Source organism: Felis catus, chromosome B3 (assembly GCF_018350175.1).
Source record: "Felis catus isolate Fca126 chromosome B3, F.catus_Fca126_mat1.0, whole genome shotgun sequence".
In the NCBI taxonomy this organism is placed as follows: domain Eukaryota; kingdom Metazoa; phylum Chordata; class Mammalia; order Carnivora; family Felidae; genus Felis; species Felis catus.
Window position 1 is genome coordinate 18,819,650 of NC_058373.1, and position 21,353 is coordinate 18,841,002.

General features: G+C 41.9%; 1 protein-coding gene across 2 annotated transcripts in view; it reads right to left on the reverse strand.

The window, feature by feature from the left end:
• CERS3 (ceramide synthase 3) overlaps positions 1 to 21,353 on the reverse strand; it is a 116,752-nt gene that overhangs the window by 93,665 nt on the left and 1,734 nt on the right. The window contains exons 1-2 of one of the 2 annotated variants that reach the window (XM_003986866.6): positions 10,536 to 10,901; positions 2,747 to 2,863 (exon numbers count right to left, since the gene is read on the reverse strand). The gene's annotated coding sequence lies outside the window, so the exon portion shown is untranslated. Of the gene's footprint in view, positions 1 to 2,746; positions 2,864 to 10,535; positions 10,902 to 21,353 lie in introns of those variants that run through there. The other variant, XM_045058884.1, reaches the window with a different exon arrangement.

A 21,353-nucleotide genomic window follows, 5' to 3' on the forward strand; every position in this document is an offset into this window, starting at 1 on the left:
CAATTTAAGTACAGAGCAGGAGAGACAGAGACAGAGAGACAATAGAGATCAAGAGAGACAGAGACAGAGACTTAGGGAGGGCATGTGCAAAGTCTAGAACATAGGGAAAATATTTCATTTATTCATTTTACAGTTTTTGATTAATGATTAAATCCATGGCTTCAAATTCAGAGCAATTTTGCCTGCAAAAGTGACTGGAGGGAAAAACATCCTGCATATATTGTATGAAAATGTAACATTATTTAAAAATAAAAATTTCCCTAGGTTTCCAGACTTTTTTTTGAACTTTTTAAAATTTATTTTTATTTTTTAGAGAGAGACTGAGAGTGTGAGTGGGGGAGAGGGGCAGAGGGAAAGAAAGAATCCCAAGCAGGTTCCATGCCCAGCTCAAAGCCCAACACGGGGCTCGATCCCATGACCCAGGGGGTAATGACCCGAGCCAAAATCAAGAGCCGAAATCAAGACCTCGGGTAATGACCCGAGCCTACTGAGCCACCAGACATTTCTTTTTTAATTTTTTAATTTTTTTTTATTTTTTTTTCAACGTTTATTTATTTTTGGGACAGAGAGAGACAGAGCATGAACAGGGGAGGGGCAGAGAGAGAGGGAGACACAGAATCGGAAACAGGCTCCAGGCTCTGAGCCATCAGCGCAGAGCCTGACGCGGGGCTCAAACTCACGGACCGCAAAATCGTGACCTGGCTGAAGTCGGACGCTTAACCGACTGCGCCACCCAGGCGCCCCGCCACCAGACTTTTCAAACATACATTCTTTCCAAAAGGGTATCCTTAACTTTCTCCCCAAAACATAATTTTCATTTCAGTCTCTGATTTCTGTCTATTAATGCAAATCTATGCTACAAACAAGAGAAAACACTGTGCTAACATATACAGAGTTCCCTATGTCAAGGCCACATCTTGCACCCAGTCAATTCCCTTTTCCCTGGGGGACATACGTCAGTCATGTGCCAATGTGATTTTCCAGCTACTCCTCTATTGATCCTAATTTGAGGTCTACGGCTTCCTAAGCCTTCCTTTTTAAAGACCTTTTTCTTTAAGCTAAGACTTTTTTCTCCAAGAAATATAGTTGGCTGAAGTGCTACTGGGGATGACTAATCCGAATTTTGTGAAGCAGGGCAACGTGTGAACCTAGGGGAAGAGACGGTGGTGGAACTGGAGTAGAGAGGACCCACAGGGCAGGCGGCTAGCTTCACGTGCTGGACGGGGGGATTCAGAGTTCCTCTGTGTCACTCATGTTAGTGAAGTTTAAATATGGATGTCTTAAGGCCGATGTGAAAGACAGCAATGCTCTGAAAGATGGTGAATGAAAGGATTGCATGATATTCAACAGCAAAGATCCCAAGTGCAAGAAGTGTATGAAATATAAGTGAAAGAGACACCACTCTAGGGGCATCTGGGCGGCTCAGTCAGTTAAGAGTCTGACTTTGGCTCAGGTCATGATGTCATGGTTCACAAGTTCCAGCCCCGAATTGGGCTCTCTGCTGTCAGCACAGAACTTGCTTCAGATCCTCTGTGCCCCCACCCCCACTCTGCCCCTCCCCTGCTTGTCCTGTCTCTCAAAAATATGTAAATATTAAAAAGAGAGAGAGAGAGAGAGACACTAAACTTGTGTGGAGTCTCTTAAAATATACCAAGAGATCCCTATTGGAGCCTCAGTGAAGTCCTTTCGTTCAAGGGTGGGGAGAACACTAGATGCTTCTCTTCCCTGCCAAGTGAAGCTGTTTCTCAGTAAATTTTTCTTCTTGCTAGTTTATGAGGTTGGGAATGTTACTCAGCTGTCAGTCATCTTATGAAATCTAAGCAATTTCAACCTTTGCCATGCTGTCAGGTGGATGTTTACAGGGCGTGATGGTAGAGAGGAGTCACATTTACATAGTCCATGGCAATTCTGAAATCGCTCAGCCTTTGTCACTCTGTCATGCATCAATTAGTGATATCATTAAGCACCAACTGTGTACAAAGGGCCCTAAGCTTCATGCCCAGGAGCAGTCCCACCCTTACACCCTGGCCTTATTTTAAAAGATGCCACTCTGGCATTCCTCTGGCCACACTTGTCTCCCACTGGGCGAAGAGTCCATAGGCCCAAGGCTACATGCCCCCACATACACAATAGCCCCTTTCTAGACTCGCTAGGGCTGCCTAGGACCCTAGAATTCCATGCCTAAACAACCTCTAAGTCCACTTCCAAGGCCTCCATGGACACTTCTCCAGGTGTATCCTTCAAAAAAGTGACAGCACAACATACCCTTAGGCCTAGGGATGGCCAAAAGGAGACTGTTGGGGAGGAGACGAGGAACTCACACTTGGGCACCTACACTGGGGCATCTGCACACATATGCCCTGGGCTTCTAGCCCAGCAGGACAATTTTGGGGCTGGGAAGGGGGATAGGGCCAGGCTGAGGGCCACCTAATTCCACGCGCACTCCTGCCCTGGGCCCTTCCTGGGCCCTTGTTTTTTTCCAAAACAAAACAAAACAAAACAAAACAACAAAAAACAAAATCAGAATATGGACCTACAGTATTTCATAGAGAAGAACACGGCACTTGCCTTGCCCAGACACCTCTCCTCCCCAGAACACATAAAACAATATCACATAACAATAAAGCTTTGGGTCACAGCTGTAGTTTTCCAAGATCACAGCTAAGAAAACACAGTAGAGATAAAATAAAACAAAATGTAAAATAAATTAAACAGTAAATGTACAAATAAAATGAACAGTAATTACCTTGAGTATAAATGAGAGATTTCTGTGGAGGAATTCACGTACTATATATGTATGTACGTGTGTATATATATACGTATATATATATATAAAAGTTTCGCCTTCACTTTCACAGCATCCCTGCAGAAGCAGAAAAGGGAAACATAATTAACAGTCTACACAATTATACCCATAAGTTTCCTTCTAACTCTAAAACTTTAAGTCAGGGTTACAAACCGGTGGCAGATCTTGATATAGGCTGAATTGGACCTCCCAATCAGTTTGGGACCTACATAGCGCTTTAAAACAATTTGAGCCAACATTTCAAATTTAGGAATTTTCACATAAAAATCCAGATCTATAGTTTCATTTGAAACGACCAGAAGATCTGGAAATAATCATAGGACCTGCAGGCCTTAAGGGAGGCACAAGATTAATCACCAGGCCCTGCTAATCACTGCTAATTTGTTACCTGCTTTGCTTTCTAAGCCATTTAACTTTGTGATTCCTTATGTCTCTAAGATTTATCAATGTGAACTATGTCTTCAAAGTCAGTGCAAGTTAAGTAAAGATAATATGAGCCTAGCACAGCCTCATTTAATGATTATAGTTTGTATCAGCGCATGGTGTTTGAAGGAGCCAGTTGTGACCCATTAATGCACTGGCTCTCAACTCTGGCTCTCTATGGGAATTACCTGGAAAATATTTTTAAGCCAAGCTCTCCCCTTAGACCACATAAATCAGGATCTCTGAAGGTGCCATCCTGTCATCAGTATTGTTGTTATTGTTGCTTAACAAACATATGTATTAAAGCACAGGGTAGGATAGTAAAGTTACAAATCACTAAAGTAAACACACCTGTGTTAGAACCAACAGCCAGACCAAGAAACAGGGTATTACCAGCATCCTAGCCCCTGCATTTGTGTCCCTTCCCAGTCACTACCCCACTTTCTCCAACTATCCTAGACTAACTTCTAACAGTAAGGATTAATGTTGCCTAGTGGAACTTATATGAACAGAATCCCACTGAATGCATTCGTTTGCGTGTAGAGTCTTTCCCTCAACATGTATGACTAAGATACATCCAGGTTAATGCAGGTAACAGTGGTTGACTCATTTTCACTGGTGTTTAGTATTCCATGGTATAACTATATCGCAATCTATTTTTTTATTCTCCTGTTGAAGGAAATGTGGGTTATTTTGAATTGGGGGCTGTAACAAATAATGCTACTATTTGTTAACATTCTCCAACATACCTTTGGTAAACATGCATATGCATTTCTGTAGGGCATATAGTTACATAGTTTTCTAAAGCTGTTGTGCCAATATATACTCCCACATGTGTGTATGAGAGTTCTAGCTGCTTCACATTCTCACCAACACCTCTGCGGTCTTTCAAATTTTAGCCTCTCTGGTGGGTGTGTAGTGGTACGTCCCTGTGGTTTTAATTTGCATCCCCCTAATGGTTAATCAGGGGAAGTACCTTGTTTCATATTTTTGAGCATGTTTCATGTTTCTTGGCCATCTTGATATGCTCTTTTGTGAAGTACCTGTTCAAATCTCTTGCCCAGGGGTGCCTGGGTGATTCAGTTAGTTAAACATCTGACTCTTGATTTTGGCTCAGGTCATAATCTCACGGTTCGTGAGTTTGAACCCTGTGTTGGGCTCTGTGCTGATGGCATGGAGCCTATTTGGGATTCTCTCTCTCTCTCTCTCTCTCTCTCTCTCTCTCTCTCTCTCTCTCAAAAATAGACATTAGGGGCGCCTGGGTGGCTCAGTCAGTTAAGCGGCCAACTTCAGCTCAGGTCATGATCTCACGGTCTGTGAGTTCGAGCCCCGTGTCGGGCTCTGTGCTGACAGCTCAGAGCCTGGAGCCTGCTTCAGATTCTGTGTCTCCCTCTCTCTGACCCTCCCCCGTTCATGCTCTGTCTCTCTCTGTCTCAAAAATAAATAAATGTTAAAAAAAAAATTAAAAAAAATAAACATTAAAAAAAATCTCTTGCCCTATTTTCTACTGTGTTGGTCTACCTTTTTTAATGGACCTGTTTACTGATTCTGGACATGACTCTTCATTGTTTATATGTATGGCAAATGTCTCCTTCCCCTCTGCAGCTTGTCTCTTACTCTTTTAATAGTAAGCTTTGATGGAAAGAAGCTATTCGCTTTAGGATAGTCCAATATATAGATCTTTTTCATTATGCTAGTACTTTTTGTGTCTTGTTTTAAAAAAAAAATCACTGCCTGCCCCCAGGTCATGAATAGATTCTATTTCGTCATCAAGAATGATGTTGTCCAGTGGAAAAATAGTTGGAGCCAAATATGTAACTGAAAGTTTTCTCCTAGTCACATTTAAGGAAGTAAGAAAAAAAGTGAAACTAATTGTAATAATGTATTTTATTTAACACGATATATCTCAAATACTATCATCTCAACGTATAACCAGTATAAAAATTATTAATGAGACATTATGAATTTTTTCTCTCTGGTAAGTTTTTGAAATCTGGTGTGCGTTTTGCACTTATAACCTGTCTCTACTGGACCAGCCATATTTCAGGGACACAATTGCAACAAGTTGCTAGTGGCTATCATATCAGAACAATGCAGATTTAGAAATTATAGTTTTACCTGCCACACCTAAATTAACATTCAGATGTGCATAAATTTCGAGGTTAGAATCAGGATTCTAGGTTTTTTCCCCCCATCTGTATATTCAAATGCCTATCCCTTCTGTATAGTATCAACATGATCATAAATCAAGAGTCCAAATAGATGGAGGCTTATGTCTAGAATCTCTAGTTCATTTCATTGGTCTACTGTGCCTTTGGCTTTAGTTTCTTTCTTTTTTTTTTTTTTAAGTTCCCTAGTTGATTCTTATATTCAGCCAGTATTGAGAACCACTACTAGTAGGTCACAAAATTTATTAGTAGCTATGACCAGAAATTTTATGGAGTGGAATGGGATGGAATAGAAGAGAAAACATCAATACGTACCCAGTATTGTTCTGTGAAACTTTCATTTCGGTCAGTGTGTGTGTGTGTGTGTGTGTGTGTGTGTGTGTGTGTGTATTTAAATTGAGATCTAAAAAGTATTTCTTACCATCAGTGATGTCCCCCCCCCACCACCAAAAAGGTCTGAAATCTACTACAATAGTGCAATCTGTGAACCAATTACTTGGGAAAATTCAGCTTGGATGTTATAGTTGTCATCTAGAAATGCTCTGAAGCTTTATTCTTATACCATTGGTTATAGACCAAAGCAGATCTCCATTTGAAACAAGTCAGGGAAAGCCACTTACAGCTAATAGGACAGGAGGAGCTAATTATAAAACCCTGCAACTTTGACCCAAAGCGGAATATGATAATGAATTCATGATGTGAACATTACAAATGAAAATTGCTAATCTGCATAATTTGAGATTTGTTCAGCATCAGCAGATTTTATGGTTTTCAAGTTTTAATGGGATGTCAAACAAGAAAACAAAATTTGAGGGGAAGAAATTGAAGCCAATTTAGCTATTAAATGATGTTAAATAACCTTCGTTATTGAAGAAAATGCTTACAGAATTTTTGCTTGAATTTTGAAAGGATTATTTTAATGTTCGGCTTATGTCAAGATCAATCTAATCAACAACTATTTATTGACTATCCACTAAAATATATCTGGCAAAGGAATCAAAATAAGAGGAAAAGACTTTGTTCTTGCATACAAGTACTCTGTAGAGAACAAATGGATTGTGGGATACGATTTTCCCTAAGTACTTCATTTTAGAACATGGATATAGTAAATAAAAATGATTTCAATCAAGCCCCTTAATGTAACATTTTGTCTCTCCAAATGTAATATTTTGTCTCTTCAAATGCATGCCTTATCTCTGAATTTCACAGTTTTCCCACTAAAAGATAAAGGAGGGATATACTTGGTGGTTATTTCATAAGAGATACAAATGTTGAATTATTATGTCATATACCTGAAACTCACACCATGTTCTATATCAGTTATACCTCAAAAAAAATTAAAAAGCTGGAGACCTGTTTTCATTTTTCCCTTCTCCAGTCCTAGCGACCACATGTCACATGTTTCAGAAGGCCTAGCTACAAAGATGGAAGAAGAACCATCTATGACAGAAAGAGAAATAAACCTTGGTTACACACACACACACACACAATATATGTATCCTTTGGTTTTATTTTTATATATTATGCACCTGCACGTAAATGTATGTGTGCAAGAGAGAGACTGTGGTGTGTGTGTGTGTGCCAATCTTTAAAAAAATTTTTTTTTGTAATGTTTATTTATTTTTGACAGAGAGAGGCAGAGCATGAGCAGGGGAGGGACAGAGAGAGAGGGAGACACAGAATCTGGAGCAGGCTCCAGGCCCTGAGCTGTCAACACAGAGCCCAATGTGGGGCTCGAACTCACAGACCGTGAGATCATGACCTGAGCCGAAGTCGGACGCTTAACCAACTGAGCCACCCAGGTACCCCATGTGTGCCAGTCTTAAAGAGATTTGGAGATTTTCATTAAATATCTCCATTTTTTTGCTATTTCCTGAAGATAGAATTTGGAGATCAATAAAAAGGAAGATTTCCATTGAACTGAAACCTCTATAAACCAAATACCAGCTATGTGATAGGCCTTGGGTCTGTTGAGTTTAGTCTCCTTAAGAATGCAGCATGAACTGTCTCCACAGACTTTCCAATGACCAGATGGGGGGAAAAAACAAAAACAAACAAACAAACAAACAAAAGAAGAAGAAAAGAAGAAGAAGAAGAAGAAGAAGAAGAAGAAGAAGAAGAAGAAGAAGAAGAAGGAGGAGGAGGAGGAGGAGGAGGAGGAGGAGGAGGAGGAGGAGGAGGAGAAATGGTTATTAAAATGAACCAAATCCTTTTGACTTTACATTTCTTTATATTTGCGAGGAATGTAGACACTCACAGCTTGAGAAATTTTAAATTCTCATAATTAGGAAAGGTGAAGTTTGTGTCAAGGTCACCCAAGTTAAATCCCCTTCTCACTAGAGCCACCATCTATTTGTTAGTGGGCTTTCTCAGACTTTAAGGTATGATAATAATGAAATTTGAAAATAACTGTCTTTAAAAGACAGTGATTGCTAACGTCTATTTATAACCAAACATCTGTCTTCCATCAACAGAAAGCCCTGTGAAGAATTTTGGCTGTTACAGTGTTGTACAAGGTCGAAGATTCTTAATATCTCCACTCACTTGCCATTTTAGGGTTTTATGCCTAAGCCCTAATTTAGGTTTTTAGCGTGATTTCTGTTTTCATCTAAAAAACCCACTGCAAGATGCAGTCTTAAGGGCTGTCACAAAGATTTCTTCAATCATTCTGAGTCCACCAAATAAACAAAACAACAAACTTGGGCTGTGTAGGACCAATAAAGTTGGTGTATTGGGTGTGCAGGTGTTTCTAAGAGAAGGGAGACCTGCATTTGATTCCAAAGGGAGCCCCCCGTTCCTCTCTTCTATCTCTCTGTAGGGAGAGATTGCCAAAGCACCATTCTTGATGCCAACTAGCCCATTTGGTGAACGTGACTATAGGCTTTTAGCCAGTAAATAAATCAAATACTCTTCTTCAAATCCACTTTTTTGAAGGTATATTATCTTCAGTTCATTCTTTGGACTCCATCCCTAAATTCACATTGGGGATGCCTCAGAAAGCCCAAGGCTATTGTACAGATGGCCTAGAGCCCAAGGTAAATGAATGGTTGCCATGCTACACTCTGTGTTTTATGAGACCTTGGACCCTCCTCCCATGCACAGCCTGCGGGCAATGTATTGGGGGCCTAAGAAAACTCAAACGAACTCTGTGTGCGTGTGTGTGCGTGTGTGTGAAGGAGTGTGTAAAAACATATCTTTCCTTTAACTCTGCAAAGATTAGCACAACAAACTGATACTTGCAAAAGAGTTATCTGATGCTCTTGCTTTTTGCCTGATTTTACTACGCTTTGGGGGGCTCTTTGCATAGGATGTTTACCACTCTGCCTCATAGGCTGTGTCAAAGCCAGATCAGCTCCACCACAGAAGATCTCAACAATCACCACCTGGTTTTCAAGGAAAGTCAGTGACACTCTGATAGAATAAACAACACTGGTCAGTTCCATGAGGGCACAGTCTTGTCTGCTCACTGCTGATACCCCTGAGCCCAGAACAGGATCCAGCACACTGAAAACATTAGCAAATAACTGGAGAAATGAATACTATTTATCAAAAGCCTATCATTTGTCAGTCATGCAGAAGGCACTTTGCATACCGTGTCTTTCTATCCTTTATGACAAATAACCCTGCGGGATGGATATTATAATAATTAGCTTATAAATAAAGAAACTGAGGTTTGAAGAATTTCACTGGCCTGCCTAGGTCACATAAATAGTAAGCAGAAAGCAGGGATTCAAATCTAGATCTGTCTGCCTTTCTAGCCCATGTTCTGTTCACCACACCATGCCTTCACCCCAACAGACTGACTTTTGGTCTTTTGCTATCAGATACCAGGTTGGCATATTTACATATTATCATGGCTTCAGAAACCCCTCTATAGGACAAGGTTTCTGAAGGGCTGACAGAACAGGATAGGAACAGAGAAGGCTCCAATCATGTATTTCTGTGTGCAACAGACTTTGGGCTTTCTCACTTCTCTGCTATGCTACTATACCTCTCACTAAGCTGAAATGTCCTCATTGGAAAACTTCAGAACATGAGTTCTGTCTCACTGAATTAAATGGGCAATGCATTTATGCACAGCAAGGACTCAATAAATGTAGATTATTACTAACCCAGAATTATGTAGGTTATTACTGACCCAGAATTGTCTCCAAACTATGTCAATTAATTTGATTGCTTTTGGAAAAGGCAGAAGTATTTTTAAAGGGAAGATTATGCAATTATTATCTATTTTCCCCCTTTAAAAAATTTGCCCCTTTGTTCAGCAAATTCTACTGATGAAATTTTTAAGTGGCAACCCCTTTTTTAAAAGCTTATAGAGGAAAAGGCAGGAAAAGGTGCTGTTTAAAGTCAGAAACCTCACTCGTGATTGAGAAAGTACTTGGATATTGAGGATTAACACATAAATGAATATTCATCATCTGGTGAGTCCCATAGGTTTCTTTCCCTTGCTCTGCGTAAGGCTTTTCAGGAAACAACACTGTTTCAAAGAATATCCTCACTAAACGTGTACATGAGTTAGAAAAAAGGAAAATTTTATTATGTTCCTCTAGCCAAGGCTGACAGTTTTATAACTAATCGGCTAATGCCCTCTGGACACACACAGCATGGAGAGGGTCTCATCCAAGATAGAGCGGGTTTAGAGAAGTTGGCCGCTGTGAGGTGAGCAAGTCCTGCCTTGTTCCAAACTTAAGACATGCCGAAATGGTCTGAGATGGCCTTGGCCATGCCATCTGAAGATCTGTGGTCACCCTTTCCATTTCTCCTTCCGAATTCACCAAGCTGTACTGACTGAGGGCTCAGCCTCATGTGAGTCCACTCCCTGATTCCACTCCACTTCCTACCCCTACAATGAATCCATTTACACTTGCCAGAGAGCAAGTGATACAGGTCACGAGGAGAAGTCTGGACTCAACATTTGCTCTCCACTACTGAATATTTTTGAAGTAAAAGTCATCAAGCAATGGGATTCAAATGATCAGGCTAAAAATGAGCATTTTGATCATCTCTCTCTCTCTCTCTCTCTCTTACACACACACACACACACACACACACACACATACACACACACACACAGTCAAGGCCAACGTGGTTTGAAAGCTCTCAAACGGCCACAACAACAGCAAAATGGTGCCTACCTTCTCTGAAATCTCAGCCCACAAAAGATGCCCCTTGCCTGTGAGGAGCAGTCAGAGGCAGATTTCCAGCGTTCCGGTCGGCTTTGTTCTCATCAGAGAGCAACACACCTCATCTCTGTGTAAGCTCTGAAATTCTTTCAGAGACCCACCCTCTAAAGTTGCAAGTCAAGATTTCCGACTGAGGGCGATCAGTGACGTGAGGCAAAGCTACTGGATGGCACCTTGAATTTCTTCCTGACGGGAGGATGCTTCCTGTTTCACCACTTGGGAGAGGAGAGGACTGGAACTCAGTCAGACATGGGATGACAAATGCACGATTGCCTCATCGTTGTTGGTTTTGGTGCTCACCGTCATTGGCCAACTACTAAACGAGGTGGTCTTACTGTTTGCATTAAAAGGAAGGGGTTTATGTGGCGGAGAGAAACCTGAAACACTGTTGACAACCCTACTCTACTCGCCGAGCGCGTCTGACAGCAGCTATAGCACTTTCTAGAAGCCTGGGAATATTGGCGGAGCTTTGGACTAACTAAATCCCTACCACAACCACCAACAGCATGCCACCCATCCGCAGAAAGGCAACTACTTCTCTGCCTGTTTCCTAGCAAGGGGAGGTGGGTGGCGGCGAGGAATATCACTTTTTTGAACCACGTCACAAAAAATAAAAGTCTGACCGCCCTTTCCTTTCAGAATAGTCAGAGGTAATGCACTTTGTTTATATTCGTGTCAGCCTCAGAGAACAGCCGTCACAGACAACGAAAGACGAACCTGTTAGTAGCAGGACACAAACGTTGTCTGTCTGCTTGAGGCGCTCCAATTTCAAAGGCAAGTATGCCTACATTTACAGTGTTTATTTGAGATATTAGACCTTTTGGGGCCGTTTTCACTTTCTCTTGCCTGAAGATGAAACAACTCTGGGCGTGGATTATTTAAAGGTGCTTTGACGAGCAAGGAAGCTTCACAAGTTGGTACTTGCACCCCCTCGTAGCCAAACCTCACCTCCCGGGCGGTTCCAGCCGGGCCGCCTACTCTGAGGGCCTGGTTCAAGGCCCTTCCCATCGGCTGACTTCAGCTGCTGAGAGACACCTTTCTTCTCCTGTCAGCTAATCAATGACAGCAAATTAAAAATTAACTAGAGGCAGAGAAGAGGGGAGGCCAGTTTCAGACTCCACAGTTTCTCAAGTTTCACTAATGAAATTCCATTCACAGATGGGGGATTGGTGAAGGCCCTTTCATGGGACCCTCGTTCACTGAATTCTTCCTACCCTGTTTTTCTCTCCAGACTTTCATTTTTTAAATTGTTTTTAAGTTTATTTATTTTTGAGAGAGAAAAAGAGATAGTGCATACACACAATGGGGAAGGGACAGAGAGAGAGGGAGACACAGATTCCAAAGCAGGTTCCACGCTCCGAGATGTCAGCACAGAGCCCGACATGGGGCTCAAACTCACGAACTGAGAGATCACGACCTGGGCCAAAGTCTGATGCTCAACTGACTGAGCTACCCAGGCGCCCCTCTTCCCAGACTTTCTTTGGGCTATGACAGGGTTCGGAAATCTTAAAGCTCATCTGGCAGGAGGGCTGAGCTCCCAGCAGAGTGGTCACTAAGTGAGGCAGGTTGTGTGGTTCAGATTCTGGTCATGTCTTACCAGGCGACTCCGTAGAATTGCCTGGTCTTCCTGACCCCAGGCTACTATCCCTTTCTAGTCCATCATTCTCCAACTGCCACCCAGCTTACCTTCCTAATTGTTTTTCTTTATCGTGTCTCCCTTCCCCACTGATAAAGCTCTACCAGCTACCTTTTCCCTGTAAGCTTTCTTAGCACGGATGACGGCCTGGTTCCTGGTTGCAAGCGGCAGAGCTCAGTACCTCCTCAATAACCAGAAGAATCCCATCATCATATGCTGTACTGAGTCACTGTCAGGGTGTAGTCCCTTCTTCCTTCAGGGACAAAGGTAAAACTTAACCTGTTGCACAATCTATGCGACGGGGTACCTCCAGAGGGGTAGAAGTGGGGAATTCTGATGGCTTGTGGGTTGTGACATGGGGGGAGCTGTGTGCGTGCACATCAGCCCAGTGTGTCTTTGCACAACTCCTCTGAGGAAGACAAATAAATACAAATATGGTTCTTTCAAAGACTCCGAAGGTGATGCCTTTCCTTTTCCCTTTTCCCCTTGTGCCTCATGATGAATGTATCAGTTCACTGCTAACAGAAGAGAGAGAACCCCAGGAAGCATGTAACCCCAGGAAGCAGGTAGCATGCGTGTGTGGGTGTCTCTTCCCTGGGTAACACTTAACTGTCTCGTTTTATGAGAAAAGTTTAGAAGCCAGTTAAGACATTAAATCTGTTGTACATTTTAAGTCCTCATAAATAGATGCTGTTTATTAAATCTTAATGATTTGCTTTTTGAAAGTCAACATCACACCTCTGCCAATTAAACGTGGGCAGTTAAGCCTGATATTAGTGGACAAAGTTTCACGGGGAGCCGCCAGGGGCTGCACTGCAAAATGGATGGGTTTTAACACGCAGAGCAAACTTGTTACTAACTGTTACTGAAGTGAGTGAGTGTGTAAAACACCTACTGGGAATATTTCAAAGGGTAAAACAGGAGAGGGGGATAAGGTAAGAGCAGTGAGGACCCTAGGCAAACCTAGTCAGGAGTCCGGAGGGCCACTTAGGAACTCACAAGAGAAACACAGCATAAGCAGGACGCTGGAAAATGGACTCTGGGCCACAGCAGGAAAGCACAGAACTAGAAATTGTGTCCAAAGTTCTGCTAGCCAGGAGCAGAGGGTGCCCAGGGTATAGACACAGAGGAAAGGGACGGGGAGCAATTTCTGATATTTAAATTGCCTGTTACATTGCAAACCAATTCTGAGCCTAATTTTCTAGAGAAGGAAATGTAAGTTTGATAGAAGTGACCTGCTTTTACCTCAAAGGAGAGAAACCCTTCCAAGAAACTTAATGAGTACAGTTTGGGCTACATTGATCTTAACCTAACCAGTCCAATTTTCTGGGCTTTTAGGTACAAAAACACTGTTTCCTTATAATGTTTCATCTTATTTTCACAGACTTTCCAAATGCAAAGGTTTTTCTGATAGATATGTTAAGTCAAAATGCTACCAAACTGCGTATTCTTTAAATAGGTACATGGAAAACCTCCTATGGGACAAGGTGATGTCTTCACAAATGCCTAGAACAATACGTACACCGACTCAATTTGAACACTACATCTTCTTGGTGTAAAAAGCTCCCTGGATGATTTGCCTAAATCCCCACAATGGACGATAGATTACAGACCCACCTCAGAAACATTATAGGTTTGGTTTCCAGACCACTGCAATAAAGTGAACATCTCAATAAAGCTGGTCGAGGAATTTTTTTGCCTTCCCAGTGCATATAAAAGTTATCTTTATACTCTACTGTAGTATATTAAATGTACAATAGCATTATATCTAAAGAATGTATATATCTTAATTCAAAAATACTTTCGTGCTAAAAATACAGTATCATCTGAGCTTTCAACCAGTCCTAATCTTTTTGCTGGTGGAGGGTCTCGCCTCGATGTTGATGGCTGCTGGCTGATCAGGGTGGTGGCTGCTAAAGGGCGGGGCAGCAGGGGCAATTTCTTAAAATGAGATGACAGTGAAGTTTGTTGCATCGATAGACTCTCCCTTTCATGAACATTTCTCTGTGGCTTGCAATGCTGTTTGATAGCATTTTACTCACAGTAGAACTTCTTTCAAAATTGGAGTCAATCCTGGCATTGTTTGACCAACTAAGTTTTGTAATATTCTAAATCCTTTGTTGTCATTTCAAAAATCTTCACAACATCTTCACCAGGAGTAGATTCCATCTCAAGAAACCACTTTCTTTGCTTATCCTTAAGAGGCAACTTTTCATCCAGTTACGTTTGATCATGAGATGGCAGGGGCACCTGGGTGGCTCAGTCAGTGAAGTATCCGTTACCCCCACTCACCAGGTTCCACAATCCCCCTGGCCCAGGGTTAAAGAGCATCATTTGTGTGTTCACTGAGTTTCGGCTCAGGGTATGATTTCACAGTTCATGGGTTCAAGCCCTGTGTCGAGCTCTGTGGTGACAGTGCAGAGGTTGCTTGGGATTCTTGCTCTCCCTCCCTTCCTTCTCTGAGGTCTTGAACCCTTGAAGTCACTCATGAGGTTTGGAGTCAACTTGTTCCAAACTCTTGTTCATGTTGATATGTTGACCTCTTCCCATGAATCACAATGAGGGCGTGTGTAATGATGAATCCTTTCTGGAAGGTTTGCAGTTGACTTTGCCCAGGTCCAGCAGAGGAAGCACTATCTATGGCAGCTGTAGCCTTATGAAATGTATTTCTTAAACAATAAGATTTGCAACTTGAAATGACTCCTTGATCCATTGATTGCAGAATGGATATTGGGTTAGCAGGCATGAAAACAACATTAATCCTACTGTACATCTCCATCAGAGCTCTTGGGTAGCCAGGTGCATTGTCAATAAGCAGTCATATTTTGAAAAGAATCTTTTTACTAAGTCATAAGTGTCAACAGTAGGCTTAAAAATAGTCAGTAAATCATGTTGTAAAAAGATGTGCTGTCACCCAGGCTTTGTCGTTCCCTTTACTGAGGGCAGGACGAGTAGATTTAGCTTAATTCTTAAGTGTCCTAGGATTTTCAAAATGGAAGTGGGCACTGACTTCAAGTTAAAGTCACTAGCTGCATTAGCCCCTAACAAGAGTTGGACTGTTTTTTGAAGCTTTGATGCCAGGCACTGACTTCTCTCTAGCTGTGAAAATCTTGGATGGCATCTTCTTCCAAGAGCAGGCTGGTTCATCTACACTGCAAATCTATTGTTTAGTGTACTCACCTTCATTGTCTCAACTAGATCTTCTAGAGAACTTGATGCAGCTTCTACATCAGCACTTGACTTGATGCTCACTTTGTACTTTGATGTTATGGAGATGGGTTCCTTCCTTAAACATCATGAACCAACTTCTTCCAGCATCAAACGTTCTGTCTGTAGCTTCCTCCTCTCTCTGAGCCTTCACAGAATTGAAGAGAGTGAGGGCCTGGCTCTGGATTAGGCTTTGGCTTCAGGGAATGTATGGCTGGTTTGATCTTCTATCCAGACAAAGTTTTACTTTCTCTGTATCAGCAATAAGGCTGTTTCACTTTCTTATCATTCGTATGTTCACTGGAGTAGCACTTTTCATTTCTTTCAAGAACTTTCCCTTTGCGTTCACAGCTTGGCTAGCTGGCTCCAGAGGCCTAGGTTTCAGCCCATGTTGGCTTTTGACACACCTTCCTCACTAAGCTTAATCATTTCTAGGTTTTGATTTAAAGTGAGAGACCCATGGCTCTTCCTGGTACTTGAGCACTTAGAAGGCATTGTTGGGTTATTAATTGGCCTAGTTTCAATATTGTTATATTTTAGGGAACAGGAAGCCCTAAGGAGAGGGAGAGAAATGGGGGAACATCTGGTTGGGGGAGCAGTCAGAACACACATATTTATTGGTCAAGTTCGCTGTCTTATGATTACAAGAGTAACATCAAAGATCACAGATCACTATGACAAATATAATTACAATGAAAAAGTTTGAACTGTTGCGAGAATTACCAAAATGTGACAGAGACACCAAGTGAGCAAATGCTGTTGGGAAATGGTGCCTGCCGATAGACTTGTTACACGCAAGGTTGCCACAAAGTTCCAGTTTGTAAAAAATGCATGATCTGTGAACCACAACAAAGTAAAGCACAATAATACAGATATGTCTGCATAGAATCTGAACTGAGTCTCTATTACCCCCACTCACCAGGTTCCACACTCCCCCTGGCCCAGTGTTAAAAGATTTCCTGGCAGATAATTTGAGAGAAAGTGAGAAAACGAAAGAGAGATCATCAGAACTGATGGTTCTCATATGTTCATACTTGAGTGCCACCCCCTAAGCTCCTTCCCCTCTCCTGCTTTAGGTCTCTTCATATCACACTCATCATCATATAACACATGTGACCTCTTATTGACTTGTTTGTGACCCATCTCCCCCATCAGAACATTAGCTCCATGAGTGCTGGGATTTTTGTCTAACTTGCTCATGGCTGAGTCCTCTGGGGACAGAACAGTTCTTGGCACTCAATGCTGAGTGGGTATACTTAATTTGGTTATTTATGGTTGAGTCTCTTCCTATCTACCACAATAGACAGTTGCTTTTTTCAAAGGTAGTTCATTGGGCTTTCTAAAAACTTACAGGTGGGTACTGGGTGTCATGAAGATGGCCAGTTCTAGTCTGAGTTTGTTGGGAGAGAGAGAGATTTTTCCCTCAAAGACTTAGGTCTGTTACACTCTGAGTACTTAAAGGAAAGGGTTTTTAGAATCCATCTGGCTCATACTCTGGGAAGGCCATGGAGCTGTCTGCCAGCCAGATCATACATTGTCGTGTGAGCTGCCTGCCTCTCAGTCCACAGCCCTCACTGAGAGATGGCCAGAAGGTCTTTGCATATGGCCCTGGCCACAAGTGTGGCTGTGGGTGACCAGGCAGCCCTCATCTCAACTTGCCTCTTCCAGAAAGTTCTTGTTGCTACACCCGTTTCCACTTTGTGCTAACTATGTGATCTTATGCTTATTAGCTGTGTGACTCCAGGCAAATCACCTAACCTCTCAGTCCGTTGGATTTCCCACATGAAAAACGAGGAAAATAACAGCAATGCCTGAGAGTTGTAAAAACAGTAAATGAGGTAATGCCCATAGAAGAGCACCTGGAATATAGTAAGACCTCTGTTGACGTTAGCTATGATGATAATTGTAATTGCTGTTACTAATTTATTTCATCTATAAGCTTTATTCCTATGTTACTTTATAATAGACTTTATTTCATGCACATAGACATAGATTCTCCGATTAAATCTTGATTAAGACTCCAAGTAGCACCCATTACCATTCTCTGAACACACACATTTATTCATTAACTCATTGATCAAGTATTTCATTGGGTTCATACCATGTGCCAGGCACATCATATCTTTTGTGGGAGCTAAGGATCTCAAGAATAAAAATATAGCATGATTGCCCAAACTGTTACAGACACACACTCATATGGATGAGCATAAGTGTTCACAAACCTATTGTACAGAGTACAATAGGCTCTGCATTGGACAAAATGGGACCACAGAGGAGATGAACTCTCAAACATTTACTATTTCATATCCTACATGCATGCAAGCATAAGCTGCGGATTTTAGATGAGGAGCTAAGACTGTATAATATGGCATCAGGAAGCAGAAGGGTAAATAAAATTTTCATCCCCCAAACAACCAATCCCCTGACTGTCTAGGTCTGTGAAGGTACAGCTTGGTAGCTTCAACAGCTGTTCTCCTTTATCCAGCACCGTGTTGGGCATCAAAGTAAATAGTCCATGTGCTTTGAATAGACTTATATGAGTTGTGTCAACAATAGGTAGGAAGCAACAGGAGATAAGAGGGAGATGAGTGTCTCAATAAACACATGGGCTGTCAATACCATGTTATGTGTGATAATGGGAAACAAAATGCCCCTGATCCATCCAGCCATCACTTATTCAACACATATACTATATGAGGTGCTTGACATACAAAGATGGAGACAATGTCCCTGACCTCAAGGAGACTACCATCTACCTTTGCCCCCTTACTCTATTCTCCCTCCTACCCCATACCCTACATTCTACCTGCCAACAAGAAACCAGGAGAAGATCTGCTTGGCTAGCCTGAGACACCCCAAAATGGGCACATTTCTTCAGCTTGTAAATTCTTGGGTATGATTTTTTTTTTCAAGCCAGACTAAGTTTCATGAAGTCAGCCAACTAAGACTTATTCGCATGAACAAGACACTCACCCATCTGCCTGCTTGTGAACAAAAGACTGATTATTCCATGGGGCACCAGAAATGCAGCCCAGGCTTGAGGTTAAGAGTGCTGACCACCTGTGGGATAGTGGCTATCGGACCACCTCAGTCACTCTCTGGTCATTTCCAGATTCCCTATGATGGAGTTCTAAACCAAGTACATTTCCCTTCATCAGCTGCTTTTTTGCCGCCAAAGCACCCACAGTGACCAGAACATCCCAGTACAACCAAGAATGGTACTGAGATCCCAATCCTTGGGGGCTGTTTCCCTTTTCCTTTCTGGTTCCTGAGGTAGAGCCATCCTCCTGCATGTTGCTACCAAGTAATCTCAAAACACAGCCTTTATCAACTTACTTCTTTCCTCCAGAATCTAGGGCATCTTTATGCTGGTTACATTCGATCTAAATTTCTATGACAGCTGATTTCCTAAACTCCCCTCAAAAATGGGATCCCCACCTAGGCTATCCCCTTGTCATCCCCACTGTACTCCAGTACCTTGAGTCCTTGGGCTGAGCCCGTAGCTATGCTCACTCTGACCTTCGCTTGCATCCCACCTGTGATCAATCCCTCCTCATCCAAGACCTCCATTTCCATTTCCTCTGGGAAATTCTGCCTCTCTAATCAACCTGAATCACCCTTTCTCTTACTTGAGCCTTTACACTTATCTGAATCACACCATGAGCCCCGTTTTATATGCAGCCCCATTCTTACCAGTATAGAACAAAATCCTTCCATCATACAACTGGATGAGTGTGTGTGTATGTATGCACGCATACACATGCAGGTATGTGCCTTGTCTCCACTAGGCTGTAAACACCCTATGAGCCCAGATAGCCTGGAAACACTACCAGGTTCATAGGAGACCCTCAATAAATATTAGTCAAGGATCTGATAACACTCCTTCCCCCTATGTTTTAAGCTATAGGTACCTTCTGCTGCCGCTCTTCCTCCTTCCACAGTATTTTCATTCCTTCAACAATTATTTATTGAGCCTGGACACAGGAAAATCACAATGAACAAGGCAGCTATGGCCCCTGCTCTCTAGCTACTCAGTCTCAAGCTCTGCCTAAGGTTGGAAAGGCAACCGCATTCCCTGAATGTCAGCACCCATTTCTTCTCCCTCTTTGGGAGACTATCCACAGGTCAGCGGTGCTACCCAGCCAATGCTGGGGTCTAACAGTTTGGAAGACACTAAAAGGATATGAGCACAATACTATATACACCAAGTTGATTACAAAGCGTCCTTCACTGCCTTCTACTGAGACCTCACATCAGGAAAAAGAACCCCTTTTGACCTCTTTTACATTAGACTGGTTTTGAATTAGAAATTCAGATGTCACATAACTTGTTTCACTACTGGGTGCTGCCACAAAGTGTTCAATGAGATAGGATGATCTCTATTCACTTACACAGCAAATGTTTCGTATCTTTCCTGAAAAAAACCACCAAATGTTGGTTCTTCTTTCTTTCTTTATTTTAAATGTTTATTTACTTATTTTGAAAGAGAGAGAGGGGGGCAGAGAGAGAGAGAGAGAGAGAGAGAGAATCCCGAGCAGACTCCATGCTATCAGCACAGAGTCCGATGCGGAGCTCGATCTCACGAACTGTGAGATCGTGACCTGAGCCAAAATCAAGAGTTAGATGTTTAACTGACTGAGTCACCCAGGTGCCCCTAGTTCCTCTTTAAAAAAACCAGGTATAAAAATTAAGTTTCACTAAAAACAAATAATATGCATCACCGAATGTTTCCATGAATAATTTATAATGTTCATTCATTCATTCATACATCTATGGAGTTGTACGTACTACATCATACTATATACTATATATACTACATCATAGCAGTTATGACAACTATAAGTGTGGTTATAATAACAATAGTTTGCTTGATCATATTAAACTGTCTGCAAGGCGCATTTGCAAAAGAGAATACTAGCCATTTATAAGTAAATATCTAGGGGCACTTGGGTGGCTCAGTCAGTTAACTGTTTGACTTTGGCTCAGGTCATGATCTTCTGGTTTGTGGGTTCAAGCTCCGCGTCAGGCTCTGTGCTGACAGCTTGGAGCCTGGAGCCTGCTTCAGATTCTTGGTCTCCCTATCTCTCTGCTCCTCCCCTGTTCATGCTCTGTCTCTCTTTCTCTCAAAAATAAATAAACATTAAAAAATTACAAATAAATGTCTGGCCTAAACTTTTTTAAAAGCTGGACTAAGTTTCATGTAGTCAGCCAACTAAGACTTATTTCCATGAACAAGACTGTCACCCATCTGCCTGCTTATGAACAAAAGACTGGTTATTCCACGAGGCACTAGAAACAAAGCCCAGACTTGAGGTTAAGAATGTTGACCACCTGTGGGATAGTGGCTATTGGACCACCTTGGTTACTCTTTGGTCATTTCCAGACTCCCTGTGGTGGAGTTCTAAAGCAAATACATTTCCCCCTATCAGTTGCTTTTGTGGATAAATTGTATACAGGGAAATTATCCCAACAACTCTGGTTCAAACTTTTCATTATTTAAATCCTTAAAATCAAAATCAACTGACCAAGCATTCAACAGATAAATGTAAATACAAAATATGAAAATAATTATTATAATGAGCACCAAGGGCTTCAGATTTTAGTTAAAATTTTTTTTAACATTTATATATTTATTTTTGAGAGACAGAGAGGGAGTGGGAAAGGAGCAGAGAAAGAGGGAGACAAAGAATCTGAAGCGGGTTCCAGGCTCTGAGTTGTCAGCACAGAGCCTGACACGGGGCTCAAACTCATGAACCGTGAGATCATGGCCTGAGCTGAAGTCGGACGCTTAACCAACTGAGCCACCCAGGTGCCCCAGATTTTAGTTAAATTTTTAAGAAATATTTTTTCAAAGCTGAGAAGAAGACCACCTGACTGTCAACAGCAAAACTTTGGCCTCAGATATGCTCTGCATCAAGGTCCTGTTT